The 18,826-nt window shown below is 45.6% G+C and overlaps 1 protein-coding gene and 1 non-coding gene across 2 annotated transcripts in view; both read right to left on the bottom strand.

The window, feature by feature from the left end:
• The window catches only part of LOC140418954 (uncharacterized), a 150,762-nt gene that overhangs the window by 61,354 nt on the left and 70,582 nt on the right, over positions 1–18,826 (bottom strand). The gene's annotated exons all lie outside the window — the stretch shown is intronic.
• trnap-ugg (transfer RNA proline (anticodon UGG)) lies at positions 1,721–1,811 on the bottom strand. Its single transcript is given in 2 exon segments — positions 1,721–1,756; positions 1,775–1,811. It is a non-coding gene; the product is annotated as a tRNA-Pro (tRNA).

The raw sequence follows: 18,826 nt of genomic DNA, 5'->3' as shown, positions 1-18,826 counted from the left end.
ATAAGTTGAGACATCGGTTTTAAAGAAACGGCTGTCTTCTTGTAATAGGTGACATGGCCTCTCAGCCGAACCATGAGAAGCTGCAGCAACACAGTGAGGTTGAACATTGCACAAGTCCATTGATTGCTGTGCTGCCAGCGGGTTCTGTAGTGTAGTGGTTATCACATTCCGCTAACATCCCTTAAACTCTAACAAGGGCAGCACGGTAGCATTGTGGATAGCACAATACTTCACAGCGACAGGGTCCCAGGTTCGATTCCGGCTTGGGTCACTGTCTGTGCGGAGTCTGCACATCTCCCCGTGTGTGCGTGGGTTTCCTCCCGGTGCTCCGGTTTCCTCCCACAGTCCAAAGATGTGCAGGTTTGGTGGATTGGCCATGATAAATTGCCCTTAGTGTCCAAAATTGTTCTTAGAGTTGGGTGGGGTTATGGGGATAGGGTGGAGGTGTTGACCTTGGGTAGGGTGCTCTTTCCAAGAGCCGGTGCAGACTCGATGGGCCGAATAGCCTCCTTCTGCACTGTACATTCTATGAAACATGCGAAAAGTCCCTGGGTCGATACCGGGTAGAAACATCAAGTGCTTCTCATGTTGTGTGAGGAATGTTTGCACTAAGTGCTTTTGTTCCCCGATCTCGTATGTTCGAGGATTATGAGGTTTAGTCTCTCATGAGCCACTAAAATAAATTCCACATTAAGTCACAAGTACTGAATTTTCGACAGGCAATGAGAAGAAAAGGATCTTCCTATTTTGGATAATCGGAGCTAGTACACCCACAACAGAATTTCATGCATTTACAAATGCAGATGAACATACTTATTCACCAACTCAAACATGTCTAAATGAACAACAAATGCAACTTACTGCGGATGATTCATTCTGAAACAAAAACTGAAAATACTGGACAATCTCAGCAGGTCTGACAGCCTCTGTGGAGCGAGATGGCAGCTGTCGTTCTGGGTGACGCTTTGTCAAAGCTGGAGAACTGGAAATAGAGTGAGATTCAGACTATTGTGCCTGGGGCGGGGGTGGCGTGCCGTATTGGGCCTCGATAGAGTGGTCAGCAATAGGTGGAAAATGTCCGGACAGAAAAAAAAGAGAATATAAATGAGGCTAATCAAGGCTAACAAAGGTGCTGTTGTGACGCATTAAGAGATCAGAATGTGTTAATGGCAGAACAAAGTAAGCAGTGTGTCAGAGAACAATTCGGAACGGGGATCAGATTGCTCAAGTAGGATGGTATGGGCTGGGGGAGGGGGGCAATGGTGAGGGTAAAACATGATGTGGAGATGCCGGCGTTGGACTGGGGTGAGCACAGTACGAAGTCTTACAACACCAGGTTAAAGTCCAACAGGTTTGTTTCGATGTCACTAGCTTTCGGAGCGCTGCTCCTTCCTCAGGTGAATGGAGAGGTCTGTTCCAGAAACACATATATAGACAAATTCAAAGATGCCAAACTATGCTTGGAATGCGAGCATTAGCAGGTGATTAAACCTTTACAGATCCAGAGATGGGGTAACCCCAGGTTAAAGAGGTGTGAATTGTCTCAAGCCAGGACAGTTGGTAGGATTTTGCAGGCCAGATGGTGGGGGATGAATGTAATGTGACATGATTCCCTGAAGCGTGAGCTAAGCTTCTCAAAGGAAACCCAATGTGAATGAATCCCGCCGCAGCAAATAAATGAAGAAAACATGTCGCTTGACCAACAGAAAACCTCATCAAAAGGCTCGTCCGGGATTTGAACCCGGGACCTCTCGCAAATTTCGACATCGTGACACCCAAAGCGAGAATCATACCCCTAGACCAACGAGTCCCTCGAAAATAATCCAAGCAGATTGTCATTGCCATCGAAAGTCGATCTGACATCTGCGGAGAAAGCGGAATTACTGCAACAACTCAGCGAGTCAGACGGGATTTGTCGACAGGACAACAAAGCTCGTCTTTCACCATCACCTTTCATTAAAACCGGGACCGGTTAGAAATGTAGGACGTTTTAACCAAGTGAAATCCCGAAGGGAGCAAACAGAACAACAGGAAAGGGCTCTGACAGGGTGCAGGTCAGGAGAGATTAAATGAGGGTTCCCTGGCCACAGAGTGAGGTTAGCATCGAATCAGAGAATAATTACACCACAGAATGAGGCCATTCGGGCTGCCGTGTCTGTGCCAGCTCTCTGTCAGAGCAATGGAAGAAACAAAAGATGTGTCTGGAGGAGCTGTCAATGGCAGATTGATCAACAACTGTCGCCCGGACACAAAGAACAAGTGGAAACAAGATTCAAACCCAAATCTGCGATGTAAGGACACACAGAATGGGGGCAGCATTTACAGTGTGAAACTGTTGCACACACTCTGAGTGTGAAAGCTGTATTGAGCCCAGTGGAAAGATGCGCTGCTGTTCCTCGAGTGTTTGTTGAGCTTCTTTGGAACATTTCAGGAGGCCGAGGTCCGGGAGGTCAGCGTTAAGATCCAGCTCTCCAGTCAGTTCAATTCTCCACTTTGGCTCTGTGGATTAGATGGGTCACGTCCCTGTGAAGTTAGCGCAGATCTGGAGCATCAATTCTATCCAACCGCACTCCAGCTCAGACACTGTCTCCCTCGAGCATCATCTGTGGGGAGAGAAACGACGTAAACATCCCGAGACCTGAGGAATGTTTTTCAGAGTGGGCCAATGTAAATCATCCCCGCCTCAATGTAAATCATGGCCTCTCAGCCGAACCATGAGAAGCTGCAGCAACACAGAGAGGTTGAACATTGCACAAGTCCATTGATTGCTGTACTGCCAGCGGTTTCTGTAGTGTAGTGGTTAGCACATTCCCCTACCATGCGAAAGGTCCCGGGTCCATGCAGGGTAGAAACCTCAAGTGAAATGAAATGAAAATCGCTTATTGTCATAAGTAGGCTTCAAATGAAGTTACTGTGAAAAGCCCCTAGTCGCCACATTCCGGCGCCTGTTCGGGGAGGCTGGTACGGGAATTTAACTCGTGCTGCTTGCCTGCCATGGTCTGCTTTAAAAGCCAGCTACTTAGCCCTGTGCTAAAGCAGCCCCACTGGCGGCATAAAGTTGGATTGAATTAATTCCAGACTAGAGTACGCAAACAGGTATTGAGCAAAACTGATCTACTTATTGTGATTTCTTATACGATAGCACAGGGCGATTTGGCCCTGTGCTAAACAGCCTCTCGTTTTGCGTAAGGAATTTTTGCACAAAGTACGTTTGATCCTCGATCTCGTATGTTCGAGGATTATGAGGCTTAGTCTCTCATGAACCACTGAAATAAATTCCACATTTAGTCACAAGTACTGAATTTTCGGCAGGCAATGAGAAGAAAAGGATCTTCCTATTTTGGATATTCGGAGGTAGTTCATCCACAACAGAATTTCATGCATTTACAAATGCAGATGAACATATTTATTCACCATCTTAAACATGTCTAAATGAACAACAAATGCAACTTACTGTGGATGCTTCAATCAGAAACAAAAACAGAAAATACTGGACAATCTCAGCAGATCTGACAGCCTCTGTGGAGCGAGATGGCAGCTGTCGTTCCGGGTCTGGGAGACTAGAATACCAGTCTAGGGATGTACATCTGAGGCTATATAAGGCTCTGGTCAGACCACATTTGGAGCATTCTGAGCAGTTTTGGGCCCCGTATCTGAGGCAGGATGTGTTGGCCTTGGAAAGGGTCCCGAGGAGGTTCACAAGAATGATCTCTGGATTGAAGAGCTTATGGTATGAGGAACGATTCAGGACTCTGGGTCTCTACTCGTTGGAGTTTAGAACAATGAAGAGGATCTTCTTGAAACGTCCAGGACACTGCGAGGCATGGATAGAGTGGACCTGGAGAGGATGTTTCCACTTGTAGGAAAAACTAGAAGCAGAAGACACAATCTCAGAATAAAGGGACGATCCTTTAAAACAGAGATGAGGAGGAATTTCTTCATCCAGAGGGTGGTGAATCTGTGGAACTCTTTGCCGCAGAAGGCTGTGGAGGCCTATTTCACTGAGTGTCTTTAAGACAGAGATAGATAGGTTTTTGATCAATAAGGGGATCAGGGGTTATGGGGAGAACGCAGGAGAATGGGGATGAGAAAGATATCAGCCATGATTGAATGGCGGAGCAGACTCGATGGGTCGTGTAGGCTCATACTGCTCCTATGTCTTATGGTCATTATTTGGTTCCTGCAGCGTGACAGGCGGTGCAATGCGCCACCTGGTGGTCCGTTTGAATGAATTTCCTTCTAAATGATATCACAGAAGCCAATAAAGGTCCGAGTTGTCCCGGAGCCTTTCTCAATGTGTTGACCTTGGCACACAGAAGGAGACAGCGGCGTCAGTGAGCTGCAGCCCATTCAATGTGAAAATGGTGATATTCTTTGGCGTGCCCAGAATGGCAGATAAATAAATGTTAACTTCATTATTTCCCTCGGAGTATGCATGAATACGAAAGTGAGAATCACACTTTGGTTCTGACAAGACAGTTGTACAGAAATGTTCAGAGATTGAATAGATGCAATTTATTCTTCACTAGATCTCCAAAAATCACTCTGATAGATGGATAGATAGATAGACAGATAGATAGGTAGAGAGATGGATAGATATATATATGTATAGATATATAGATAGACAGATAGATAAATAGATTCATATATATATAGATAGATAGATAGAGAGATAGATAGATAGGTACATACATAGATAGATAGAAGATAGATAGATAGATAGATAGGTAGGTAGGTAGGTAGATATAGACGGAGAGATGGAATTGATATTAAAGCTGATAACCTTTTGCTTCTTTTCAAGATTTCCTTCTTTCGGAGACAGAACAGGAGTTTATTTTTGTGAGATTGACAGGACGAGTGAGAAAACTGGAGATTATAGATAGATTGGGATCGGTAAAGCGAGAGACCAAAGCTAATTCAACAGTAGGTTGGTAAATAGAAGAGAGTTGTATCGACAGTGGAATGGACACACAGTCAAAGCTGTAAAAATAAATGAAACAACCAAATAGCAATATCATACCATTCTGAAAAGCAGAACTCCAAATTCTATGTTAGCCGCACTATTCTATCCTGGGACACAATCTACCGTTAAAGGAAGCCTTTGTCCTTGAAATCCAATAGCACGTCTCCGAGAATGGTTGTCTTACTCGAACCAGCCTCCCTCGTGTTACGGATGCATCGAGAACTTGCTTGTCTGAAAAACATAAATCCATTCCCGAACATTGATTCTACGAACGGGTCCACAATCTGATCGCATGTACAAATCCATGATCACGGTTAATGACAAATACATTCCATGGATGTTCATGTTGCTAAAATGCACAGTTTAATGGCAATGAATATCTCCACGATATTACCACACTGACACAACCTCAGGAAATTTCATTTCAGAAAGCTCAATGTGAAAATTCGAAGGTTCTGTATATCTGTGGCGGTGTTACTCTGTTTACTTATCGATCCAAGTGTTGGTGTCTGTATCACTGTTTGAGTACGTCAGTTTGGGGATCTAGCAGTAGGTTTACTTGTCTCTGTGTCTATATTTCTGTTGATTCTCTGGTATATTCGAGGCTTCGCATATTAGGGGCTGGTTTAGCACAGGGCTAAATCGCTGGCTTTTAAAGCAGACCAAGACAGGCCAGCAGCACGGTTCAATTCCTGTACCAGCCTCCCCGGACAGGCGCCGGAATGTGGCGACTAGGGGCTTTTCACAGTAATTTCATTTGAACCCTACTTGTGACAATAAGCGATTTTCATTCATTCTGGTGAACACGGGAGGCACATTTATTCACGTATTTTCATCGTTAGCAACTAAGAGTAATATATATCGAAACTCTCCAGAGCACTTCTGGTTTTATGTCAACGCACGTTGGAACATATGTCTGTATGGTTGTCTCTTTATAGTTTTTGTCTTTGCAGTGGCCGTGAGTCTGTTTTCAATATGCGGCCGTGCTGTCCACGGGAGGGCGCTCTCTAAACACTTATGAAAGAGCATGTTTCCCTTCTAGAGGAAGCGACTGTTTTAAGACGTGACAATGGGCGGAGAGAAGAAATCGCATTTAACCTCATAACATCGCTCTGAATGTTTAAACTTCCGGAATTGCAGGACTGGTACAGACAGTGCTCACTGCCTCTGTTTCTGGAGTTCAGATTGGAACCATGAGGGTGAAACTCAGCCTGTCTCTGGTTATTGTCCTGATAACAGGTCGGTTATATTGAACCCCTGTCCTAAATTCCCCAATCCTTATATTTAATTACATTTTTATCTTCGGGTACACGTCCTCCGCATGTTACTTCGTCTAACTCGCTGTCTATTTGTTGTTTAATTTCAGGGATGAGTCAGGGAGACACTGTGACCCAGGTTGAACGAGGAGTCGACGCAGAAGAGGGTGAAGATTCAGCCATACCCTGCAGTTACTCGGTATCGAGTTCAGCTACAAGCTATGGCCTGATCTGGTATCGCCAGTATCCACACCGAGCTCCTCAGTATCTGCTCAGAGCCGATAGTTCTGGGTTTAACCAGACGGCTCCCGGCTTTGAACATTTCAGCGGGAAACTCAACCCGACACAAAGCACTTTTCACTTGTCCATGACAGATTTGAAGATGACAGACAGCGCCGTGTATTACTGCGCGCTGAGACCCACAGTGAATGAGGGCCCGGCGGGGCTCATACACAAACTGGAGCAGGTCGACAATCACAGGGCGGCACGCTGTCACAGTGCTTAGTACTGCTGCCTCACAGCTCCAGGGTCCCGGATTCCATTGCGGGTGACTGTGTGGAATATGCTCGTTCTCCCAGTGTCTGCGTGGGTTTCCTCCGGTTTCCTCCCACAGTCCAAAGATGTGCAGGTTAGGTGGATTGGCCATGATAAATTGCCCCTCAGTGGGCAATAGGCAATGTGGGGTTACTGGGTTACTGGATAGGGTGCAAGCGTGGGCTCAAATCACTAAGAAAGACTGAAAAAAACGGAAAATATTTTCTTTGGTGGACTAGTGAAAGGGAAACGCCAGAGGCAGTTGATTGGATTGTCTCAATGTTAGAGACAAAGAATCGCCTTGAGTTCCTCACACTTGCTGGATGTGACGTTGGAGGAAACATGTGTGATTGAGAGGAATTCTAAAGTAAATTGTTTTAGAGATAGAATGAAAAGTACCAGCACACCGTGTTTAACACAAAGCTGTTTTATTTGCCATTTTATTCACAATATTAACCCTCAGAATTTGATTGGGATTTATTGACATCGGCAGAAACAGGCCTCAAAGAACATTAAGTGAAATAATTTAGTTTAATTGTTAACGGTTGTGAAGGGTTGAGTCTTATTGAAATAAGAGAAAGAAAGAAAGAAGAATATATACATCGTCTGTCACGTCCTCAGGACGGTAGCCAATTGGGAATTTTCATGTTGTAATGTAGTATTACACAGAATGGTTTAGCGTCTCAACCAGGAAGGCAGCAACTGTGATAGCTCAGTATTGATTCAGGTTAACAAGAGACACTGGGCACAGGAGTATAGACGTGTCATCGCTCAAGTCCGGAAGCTTAAACCAGGACGTTCTGATTCTGAAGAAAGAGACAGGGATCTTCCACTCTCGCTAAAACCAATGGACTTTGAAATGGCTCGCCGCATTTTCCAACCTCACACCCTCCGAGATGGGGCTATAAGATTGGGCACGGTGCGTGCCACACTGAATTACGGACGTGAATTAACCTGAGCAGGCTCTCACGTGTATTTTCTACCGTTTTAATCAAGCAGTGAGTGCGCTGAGGGGCCACATCAGTACCTTCTTCAGCTCCCCTCGGAACTTGGTCTGGGCCACTGCATAGATGAAGGCGTTGTTGCAGGAAATGGCTAGCTGGAGCATGGGGCCTGTCTCCTGAAGGATGTACTGCGGGTCACTGAAATCCGAGCTGTTAAAATAACCCTTGCCTTTAATCCGCTCGCAGAGGAAATGTGCAACATGGGGTGTCCACAGAAGGAGGAAGCTGAGCGCAATGGCGAAGAGCAGGATAATGGACCTCTTTCTGTTGGCCATCTCTGAGTCCCCGTGACTTTCAGCGCCGCGGAGCCTCTCCGCTGGCCGCTACAATATGTCTTACGGTCAGGGCGTTGAGAAGCAGAATAAGGAAGAGTGGGAAAAAAGGGGTTAAGTTGTGGTCCAGCCAGTCGTAGTCCATCCAGGCGGGCATAGCGAAATAAGGGGACCTGCGGTCACAGAAACAGAACACCCCATCCGGGATGTACAATGCCCGGCAGATGAAATAGAAAGGAGCGTTGGCGATGCAGCTAATGGCACAGATCAATCCTGTCACCAACAATGCAGATTTCTCAGTACAGTATCAGGCTCTGACAACAGATAGCTATAAAACGGTCGATGGTGAAGGCCACGGTCAGCCAGACTGAGCCATCCCGGGTGGCAAAGAACATAGAACATAGAAAATACAGCACAGAACAGGCCCTTCGGCCCACGATGTTGTGCCGAACCTTTGTCCTAGATTAATCATAGATTATCATTGAATTTACAGTGCAGAAGGAGGCCATTCGGCCCCTTGAGTCTGCACCAGCTCTTGGAAAGAGCACCCTACCCAAACTCAACACCTCCACCCAACACCAAGGGCAATTTGGACATTAAGGGCAATTTATCATTGGCCAATTCACCTAACCCGCACATCTTTGGACTGTGGGAGGAAACCGGAGCACCCGGAGGAAACCCACGCAGACACGGGGAGGACGTGCAGACTCCGCACAGACAATGACCCAAGCTGGAATCGAACCTGGGACCATGGATCTGTGAAGCAATTGTGCTATCCACAATGCTACCGTGCTGCCCTTAAGAACAAATAAATCTACACTATATCATTTTCCCGTAATCCATGTACCTATCCAACAGCTGCTTGAAGGTCCCTAATGTTTCCGACTCAACTACTTCCACAGGCAGTGCATTCCATGCCCCCACTACTCTCTGGGTAAAGAACCTACCTCTGATATCCCTCCTATATCTTCCACCTTTCACCTTAAATTTATGTCCCCTTGTAATGGTGTGTTCCACCTGGGGAAAAAGTCTCTGACTGTCTACTCTATCTATTCCCCTGATCATCTTATAAACCTCTATCAAGTCGCCCCTCATCCTTCTCCGCTCTAATGAGAAAAGGCCTAGCACCCTCAACCTTTCCTCGTAAGACCTACTCTCCATTCCAGGCAACATCCTGGTAAATCTTCTTTGCACCTTTTCCAGAGCTTCCACATCCTTCCTAAAATGAGGCGACCAGAACTGTACACAGTACTCCAAATATGGCCTTACCAAGGTTTTGTACAGCTGCATCATTACCTCATGGCTCTTAAATTCAATCCCTCTGTTAATGAACGCGAGCACACCATAGGCCTTCTTCACAGCTCTATCCACTTGAGTGGCAACTTTCAAAGATGTATGAACATAGACCCCAAGGTCTCTCTGCTCCTCCACAATGCCAAGAACTCTACCGTTAACCCTGTATTCCGCATTCATATTTGTCCTTCCAAAATGGACAACCTCACACTTTTCAGGGTTAAACTCCATCTGCCACTTCTCAGCCCAGCTCTGCATCCTATCTATGTCTCTTTGCAGCCGACAACAGCCCTCCTTACTATCCACAACTCCACCAATCTTCGTATCGTCTGCAAATTTACTGACCCACCCTTCAACTCCCTCATCCAAGTCATTAATGAAAATCACAAACAGCAGAGGACCCAGAACTGATACCTGCGGTACACCACTGGTAACTGGGATCCAGGCTGAATATTTGCCATCCACCACCACTCTCTGACTTCTATCGGTTAGCCAGTTCGTTATCCAACTGGCCAAATTTCCCACTATCCCATGCCTCCTTACTTTGTGCAGAAGCCTACCATGGGGAACTTTATCAAATGCCTTACTAAAATCCATGTACACTACATCCACTGCTTTACCTTCATCCACATGCTTGGTCACCTCCTCAAAGAATTCAATAAGATTTGTAAGGCAAGACCTACCCCTCACAAATCCGTGCTGACTATCCCTAATCAAGCAGTGTCTTTCCAGATGCTCAGAAATCCTATCCTTCAGTACCCTTTCCATTACTTTGCCTACCACCGAAGTAAGACTAACTGGCCTGTAATTCCCAGGGTTATCCCTAGTTCCTTTTTTGAACAGGGGCACGACATTCGCCACTCTCCAATCCCCTGGTACCACCCCTGTTGACAGTGAGGACGAAAAGATAATTGCCAACGGCTCTGCAATTTCATCTCTTGCTTCCCATAGAATCCTTGGATATATCCCGTCAGGCCCGGGGGACTTGTCTATCCTCAAGTTTTTCAAAATGCCCAACACATCTTCCTTCCTAAAAAGTATTTCCTCGAGCTTACCAATCTGTTTCACACTGTCCTCTCCAACAATATCGCCCCTCTCATTTGTAAATACAGAAGAAAAGTACTCATTCAAGACCTCTCCTATCTCTTCAGACTCAATACACAATCTCCCGCTACCGTCCTTGATCGGACCTACCCTCGCTCTAGTCATTCTCATATTTCTCACATATGTGTAAAAGGCCTTGGGGTTTTCCTTGATCCTACCCGCCAAAGATTGTTCATGCCCTCTCTTAGCTCTCCTAATCCCTTTCTTCAGTTCCCTCCTGGCTATCTTGTATCCCTCCAATGCCCTGTCTGAACCTTGTTTCCTCAGCCTTACATAAGTCACCTTTTTCCTCTTAACAAGACATTCAACCTCTCTTGTCAACCATGGTTCCCTCACTCGACCATCTCTTCCCTGCCTGACAGGGACATACATATCAAGGACACGTAGCACCTGTTCCTTGAACAAGTTCCACATTTCACTTGTGTCCTTCCCTGACAGCCTATGTTCCCAACTTATGCACTTCAATTCTTGTCTGACAACCCTTCCCCCAATTGTAAACCTTGCCCTGTTGCACGTACCTATCCCTCTCCATTACTAAAGTGAAAGTCACAGAATTGTGGTCACTATCTCCAAAATGCTCCCCCACTAACAAATCTATCACTTGCCCTGGTTCATTACCCAGTACTAAATCCAATATTGCCCCTCCTCTGGTCGGACAATCTACATACTGTGTTAGAAAAGCTTCCTGGACACACTGCACAAACACCACCCCATCCAAACTATTTGATCTAAAGAGTTTCCACTCAATATTTGGGAAGTTAAAGTCGCCCATGACTACTACCCTATGACTTCTGCACCTTTCCAAAATCTGTTTCCCAATCTGTTCCTCCACATCTCTGCTACTATTGGGGGGCCTATAGAAAACTCCTAACAAGGTGACTGCTCCTTTCCTATTTCTGACTTCAACCCATACTACCTCAATAGGGTGATACTCCTCAAACTGCCTTTCTGCAGCTGTTATACTATCTCTAATTAATAATGCCACCCCCCCACCTCTTTTACCACCCTCCCTAATCTTATTGAAACATCTATAACCAGGGACCTCCAACAACCATTTCTGCCCCTCTTCTATCCAAGTTTCCGTGATGGCCACCACATCGTAGTCCCAAGTACCGATCCATGCCTTAAGTTCACCCACCTTATTCCTGATGCTTCTTGCGTTGAAGTATACACACTTCAACCCATCTCCGTGCCTGCAAATACTCTCCTTTGCCAGTGTTCCCTTCCCCACTGCCTCATTACAAGCTTTGACGTCCTGAATATCGGCTACCTTAGTTGCTGGACTACAAATCCGGTTCCCATTCCCCTGCCAAATTAGTTTAAACCCTCCCGAAGAGTACTAGCAAACCTCCCTCCCAGGATATTGGTGCCCCTCTGGTTCAGGTGCAACCCGTCCTGCTTGTACAGGTCCCACCTTCCCCAGAATGCGCTCCAATTATCCAAATACCTGAAGCCCTCCCTCCTACACCATTCCTGCAGCCACGTGTTCAACTGCACTCTCTCTCTATTCCTAGCCTCGCTATCACGTGGCACCGGCAACAAACCAGAGATGACAACTCTGTCTGTCCTGGCTTTCAACTTCCAGCCTAACTCCCTAAACTTGTTTATTACCTCCACACCCTTTTCCTACCTATGTCGTTGGTACCAATGTGCACCACGACTTCTGGCTGCTCCCCCTCCCCTTTAAGGATCCTGAAGACACGATCCGAGACATCCCTGGCCCTGGCACCCGGGAGGCAACATACCTTCCGGGAGTCTCGCTCGCGACCACAGAATCTCCTATCTATTCCCCTAACCATTGAATCTCCTACAACTATTGCTTTTCTATTCTCCCCCCTTCCCTTCTGAGCCCCAGAGCCAGACTCAGTGCCAGAGACCTGGCCGCTAGGGCCTTCCCCCGGTAGGTCATCCCCCCCAACAGCATCCAAAACGGTATACTTGTTTTGAAGGGGAACGGCCACGAGGGATCCCTGCACTGTCTGCCTGTTTGTTTTTTTCCCCCTGACTGTAACCCAGCTATTCTTGTCCTGTACCTTGGGTGTGGTTACCTCCCTGTAACTCTTCTCAATCACCCCCTCTGCCTCCCGGATGATCCGAAGTTCATCCAGCTTCAGCTCCAGTTCCCTAACACGGTCTTTGAGGAGCTGAAGTTGGGTGCACTTCCCGCAGGTATAGTCAGCGGGGACACCGGTGGTATCCCTCACCACCCACATCCTACAGGAGGAGCATGTAACTGGCCTAGCCTCCATCCCCTCTTACCTTACAGAATATAGCTGCTGTGTGGACTAACTAGATCTCCGCCCTCCGACTCTGCTCCCAGTCAGCTACACGTCCTGTAAACTCCTGGCTCTCTTCGCACTCTTTGCGGAAATGTCGGAAACAAAATGAAAGGAGCACCTTACTCCCTCCTCACCTAACTCCCTTGGTCACCAAACTCTCACTATCGCACTCAAAAAGCACCTAATTCAGCACTCAGTGCAAACAAAGTCTGCACTGTAGGGGATCACTTTTATACTGTGAATCTAGCCTCTGAAAAACTGGCCTAATCCAATTAACTAATTAACAAGCTCCAGCTGCAAGTGACTAGAAGTAGAAGCCTGTTTAAAGCTGATTGAAAATTCACCTTCTTCTAAACCAAACAGCAACTTTTAAGTTAATTAACTAAATAAAAGAAAGACTAAACTTTAGATAAAAATGAAGCCTTATACTCCCTCGGTCACCAAACTCTCACTATCGCACTCAAAAATCACCAAATTCAGCACTCAGTGCAAACAAAAGGCCATCATGATGCTTACTGCACACGCAGGGATCGTTGTTGGCGAAAGTAGATGCGGCCAACCCGGTTGAGGATGCCGGTAGTGATGATAACCAGGAAGTCGCTCACGGCTCCCGCCACCAGGTCGTAGTTGATGCACCAGGAGAGTCTGCACCGTCCTCGGTATAAGGTTATCATTGCCAACAAGTTGGCTGTGAGAGATGAAACGGAAAAGATGTCACCGAACGAACTCCAAACACCAACCATTCTCCCTTCCAATCAATTTGCTGAATCCTTCCTGATTAGTTCCTTTGCCATCTCCAGATTACAAATCTTCCAAAATTATTTCTGTTTATTCAATATCCAATCCTGGATTAAGCATGTGTCACTACAGGCGCCTTAACAATCAATCTCCACCGCACGCTTTGCTCTCTGGTCACTGAATCAATCCCCATTGCTCGCTTTCCAACGAAATTTCATCCTAAACATTTGCTGCCAGTGCTTTTATTGAGACGACGCTGCGTCCATCCATCAGCCCTGTGCTCACTGATCTACATTGGCCCCCAGTCCGGCAACGTCTGGCTTTTAATAATTTCGTCATTCGACGTTTCAAATGCCTCCAGAGTGTCCCCCGCCCCCGATATAATATCATAGAACTATCGGAGATCTCAGCATATCTACATTCTGTCCTTGGAATCGGGAATATTCGCTGATATCTTTCCAACGTTTCCATAATTAATTTCTGAGGCCACATTAATATAGCACTGTCCCCTCACTGTCACTGGGTCAAAATGCTGGAACTCCCTCCCGACACAGCAGGACTTGTAGTTCTTCCAGTAAAGAGGCCATCATCACCTTCTCAATGGCAACGAGTGATGCGCAATAAATGATGGCCGAGCCAATAACGCCCACATGCCGGAGATGAATTAGAAAATAAAAATAACTGTTGGGACAACCTACTGTACAGTAATTGTTGCATTTTTCCAGAGATTTCACTGTACATTCGTGGAATCACATTTTTATATTTCAATTAATCTCATATAAAGAGTACGCTGTAATAAATCATCTTACGATGCTCCAATAGTATCAAAATACGTTATTTTACACCATGATGCTCTATTATCCCCCACAATGCTAAAAGACTAATTTGCATTTCACTGCATTAACATAAAAACTGATGTTTAATCACATAACCGATTATTATTTACGCAATACCATATACTGGAATTCATATCCCAGCGATAACAAAACATTTCTATAAGCATGTCTCAAAATAACTTCAATAATATCTTGTACTGCCCCACAATCGAAGTGTAAGTAATACACTTCATTTTACCATAACACGGTGTCATAAATACGTTATCGATACATATAGTTTGTTACGTGGTTGAATTCCCTATCACCCAGACTCAATATCCAGCCCCATCCTAAAAGGGAAGATATCACATTTCTGAACATTTACAAAAAACAATAAGAATCGTTTTTTGTATCCAGCAGTTACCTGGGACGCTAACAACAGCAAGAATGGGATAGCAAACGGCAAAGAAGAAGCCATTTGCTGGGCATGCATTCTCTTTCAGAAACTAAAAGAAATCCAAGAGCTGTGCACTGCAGCGCTGCATCTCATTTAAAACGTCCCTCGTTTATTCCAAGGAAGAATCTCCAGAGCGACAATTAAGTTCCAGCTTTGTTACGGTTCTGTGAACAAACAGAGTATCTCACCAATTCTTCCATTTGTAACATTGGCAATGTGGATTATTCCAATCTACGTACGGGAGAACAACGAGATGCAAATTATATGGTTTCTCCCTCTCCACAAACTATGCCCTTTCAATCCATAAAATCTAGCCTCTTGCGGTGGATTCTGAGCTGAGATCCAACTTCTCGCTACAAAACAAGCCTCAGCTTTTCCCATCTCTGACATGGCCCCAATTAGTTCGTGCTTTTTTCTTGCCATAATTATTCATGCAATTTGGTAATTGGTGTAATGCTCATTAAATATTTCACTATGTTTAAATCTTTTAATGGTATAGCTTTCCTCTGACAGGTAAGTAAGTTCATATAATGTTTTTGTCTGGATTCGAACCTGGAACTTCGGCCTGGTCGACACTCGCGAAGACACTCCAGACATGAAAACCTGTCGTGCGGTAAACAGCGAGGAGGGAAGCCTTAAATCACAGGAGGATAGACTGGCTGGTTACATGGACAGAACAGTGGCTAATTGAATAAAACCCTGTAAATATGAGTCACTCCTCTATTACCAATGCAAACTTTATTCACATTATTGGTGTAGTTTCATATTAAAATCGTACAGAGGAAAAAAGAACAATGTAAGTGGAGACTTCCTGCTTTATTGTTTTTTGAATGGAGATTGGTCAGCAGATTCGTATCCACATGCTACAAAGCGAAGGATGGTTGATATCTTCACTGATCAACATTTGAACAGAGACATTGAGTTTTTGTGGTTGAGGTGTGAAGGTGCTGGCCTAAGACACTGGACACAGCGAGAGAATAATTTGCAAATACAAATATTCCATTCTGAAATCACTCGGACATCAAGCTCTGTTTCAACTGCTGCCATACCTCACAAGCAACATGGAAATAAAATCTCAATCAGAAGAGTCATCCAGACTCGAAACGTTAGCTCTGTTCTCCCTCCACAGGTGCTGTCAGACATGTTGAGATTTTCCAGCATTTCCCCGTTTATAATGATGGGAAGAACAGATTGTCTATAATCACAAGTGTGAAGCAGTTAGATCCGGGAGGCTGTCACGTGCCTATTCGGAGGATGAAGTGCTGTTGCCTCGGTTTTGTGCTGGGCTTCAGGGGAACATTGCAGCAGCCCAAGGTCGGGCATGTGGACATGAGAGCAGGACAGTGAGTTGAAATAGCAAGCGACAGGAGGGTCTGCCTCCAGCTTGTGGATGGAGCGAAGGTGTTTTGCAAAGCGGTCACCCAGTCGGCGTTTAGACTCTTCGATGTAGAGCAGATCGCATTAAGAGCAGCAAATGGAATAGGCCAGATTGAAGCATATCTAATAGTAATATGTACTCAAAAGGACAGACACAAACGATACTGTAGCTGAATTAGAGGAAATACCAAAGACTTAACTGAACCAGCTTTTTGAAATGAAATGAAAATGAAAATCGCTTATTGTCACAAGTACGCTTCAATGAAGTTACTGCGAAAAGCCCCTAGGCGCCACACTCCGGCGCCTGTTCGGGGAGGCTGGTACGGGAAAGAAAAAATGGCCTCCATGATTGAGAAACCGGAAAATCCACTCAGGAGAATGTGGAACTCCAGGCTCAGTGCGGATTTGCTGTCACCCCTCCTTTCTTATACATGAACGGGATTGAGGCTGCAGAATGTTTCACACCAAAACACAGAGGGGTCAAATATAAGCAACACCCAATTCTCAATTCTCTTCCATTTAACTATATTTGACTTTGTTCAAAAGCTGACTGTGATCAAAGTCAACAAAGCACCATGGGATTTGTATTACACACTGAAACGTGACACGTGATAAATAATGTGTCGGGGATCTCAGGCGAGCGCCCACAGACGGAACGGCACCCGTGGGGCCTCCAAGAGAATCGGAGGCTCCCAGCTGATTGCCGTTTGGCCAGGTTGGTGCCTAGCACTGCCATCTGGGCACCTTGGCAGTGCCAGCCTGGCACCCTGGCAATGCCACCTGGGTGCCAGTGTGGCACTGCCAATGTTCCCATGTTGCAGGGGGCGGCCAAAGGGCCAGCCTGCACAGTCCTTGGCTATCCAGGGGCGTCCTATGGTCTGGGAGACCCCCCTCCCCGTTCCATTCCACTACTGGTGCACGGTAGTACAGTGGTAGCAAAGCTGCTTCATAGCTTCAAGATTCCCGGTTCGATTCCCGGTTTGGGTCTCATCTGTGTGGAGTTTGCACTTTCTCCACGTGTCTGCGTGGGTTTCCTTCGTGTGTTCTTGTTTTTTTCCCACAGTCCAAAAATGTGCAGGTTAGGCTAATTGGCTGTGCTAAATTGCCCTTAGTGCCCAAAACGTTTAGGTGGGGTCACGGGATAGGTTGGAGGTGTGGGCTTAGGTTTTTCCAAGGGCTGGTGGAGACTCGAATGGCCACATTCTGCACTGTAAATTCTGTAAATATACTGATGTTAAGCATTAAGTAATTAATTAAAGAAATATTGAGTAAAGTTGGTTGAATTTTTCTGCAGGAAGATAAGAATGATGCATTAATAATCCGTTAGATATTTGCTGATCAAATGCCGAAGTTCAAAATAAATTCTACTACTTCCGGTCTTGTAAGATGACGCATCTGTTTTAAAGAAACAGACCTCTTTTTGTAAGAAGTGAGATGGCCTCTCAGCCGAGCCATGAGAAGCTGCAGCAAGGCAGTTCAGTTGAGCGTGGCACGGTTCAATTGGCTTTTGCATAGCCAGCTGTTTCTGTAGTGTAGTGGTTATCGCATTCGCTTTACATGCGAAAGGTCTCCGGTTCGAAACCGGGTAAAAACATCTCGTGCTTTGAGTTTAGTCTGTTTCTGAATATTACCTCAATCTCGTAACTGGTCTTCATTGACGGGCAATAGCCAACGCCCCATGCACTGCGCAATGGCGAACGCGTCTCACTACGGGGATTCCATGTTTGACTTCTGGCTGGCTCGGAGTTTAGCATTTTGGCGTCCTGTTTAGCTCAGTGGGTTCTTGATGCAGAGCAAGGTGAACAGGGCATCAACAATTCTCGTGTCGGCTGAGGTTATTCGTGAAAGCCCTGCCTTCTCAATTTATCTTCCACTTCAAGCAAAACATAACTTATCTTAAATTGAATATAAGTTCTGTATCTGATGGTTTTATAAGTGGAGACATCGGTTTTAAAGAAACGGCTGTCTTCTTGTAATACGTGTCATGGCCTCTCAGCCTAACCCTTCAAAGATGCAGCAAGACTGTGAGGTTCAACATTGCACACGTCCACTGATTGCTGCACTGCCAGCGGTTTCTCTGGTGTAGTGGTTCTCACATTCGCCTAATATGCGAAAAGTTCAGGTTCGAAACCGCGCAGAAGCATCAAGTTCTTCTCGTTTTCTGTGAGGAATGTCTGCACAAACTACGTTTGTTCCCCCAATCGCGTATGCTGGAGAAATATGAGATTTAGTCTCACAGAAGACATTAAAATTCATTCAACAAAGTCAGAAGTACTGAATTTTCAAAACGATAGGAGAAGAAAAGGATTTTCCTATTTTTGCACAGTTCGGACATTAGCAGTTTGTTCATCCACTACACAATTTAATGGGTTTACAGATGCAGATGAATATTTTTAATCACCATTTCAAACATGTTTAAATGTACGATAAAATCAACTTATTGCGGATACTTCAATCTGAAACAAAAACAGAACATACTGGACAATCTCAGCAGGACTGACAGCCTCTGTGGAGCGAGATGGCAGCGGTCGTTCCGGGCCTGGGTGACTCTTTGTCAAAGCTGGAGAACTGGAAATTTGGTCAGATTTAGACTAACAGGGGTGGGGTGGCGTGAAGTACTCAGGGGGCTGTGGAAATCCAGGCTCAGTGCGGATTTTCTGCCAGCCCTCCTTTCTTATACATGAACGATAGGCTGCAGAGGTTTTGATGTAAATTTCCACTTCAAACAAGACGT

The sequence above is a fragment of the Scyliorhinus torazame genome, chromosome 5 (genome assembly GCF_047496885.1).
Source record: "Scyliorhinus torazame isolate Kashiwa2021f chromosome 5, sScyTor2.1, whole genome shotgun sequence".
In the NCBI taxonomy this organism is placed as follows: Eukaryota; Metazoa; Chordata; class Chondrichthyes; order Carcharhiniformes; family Scyliorhinidae; genus Scyliorhinus; species Scyliorhinus torazame.
This window is presented reverse-complemented; position numbering and strand designations above follow the sequence as displayed.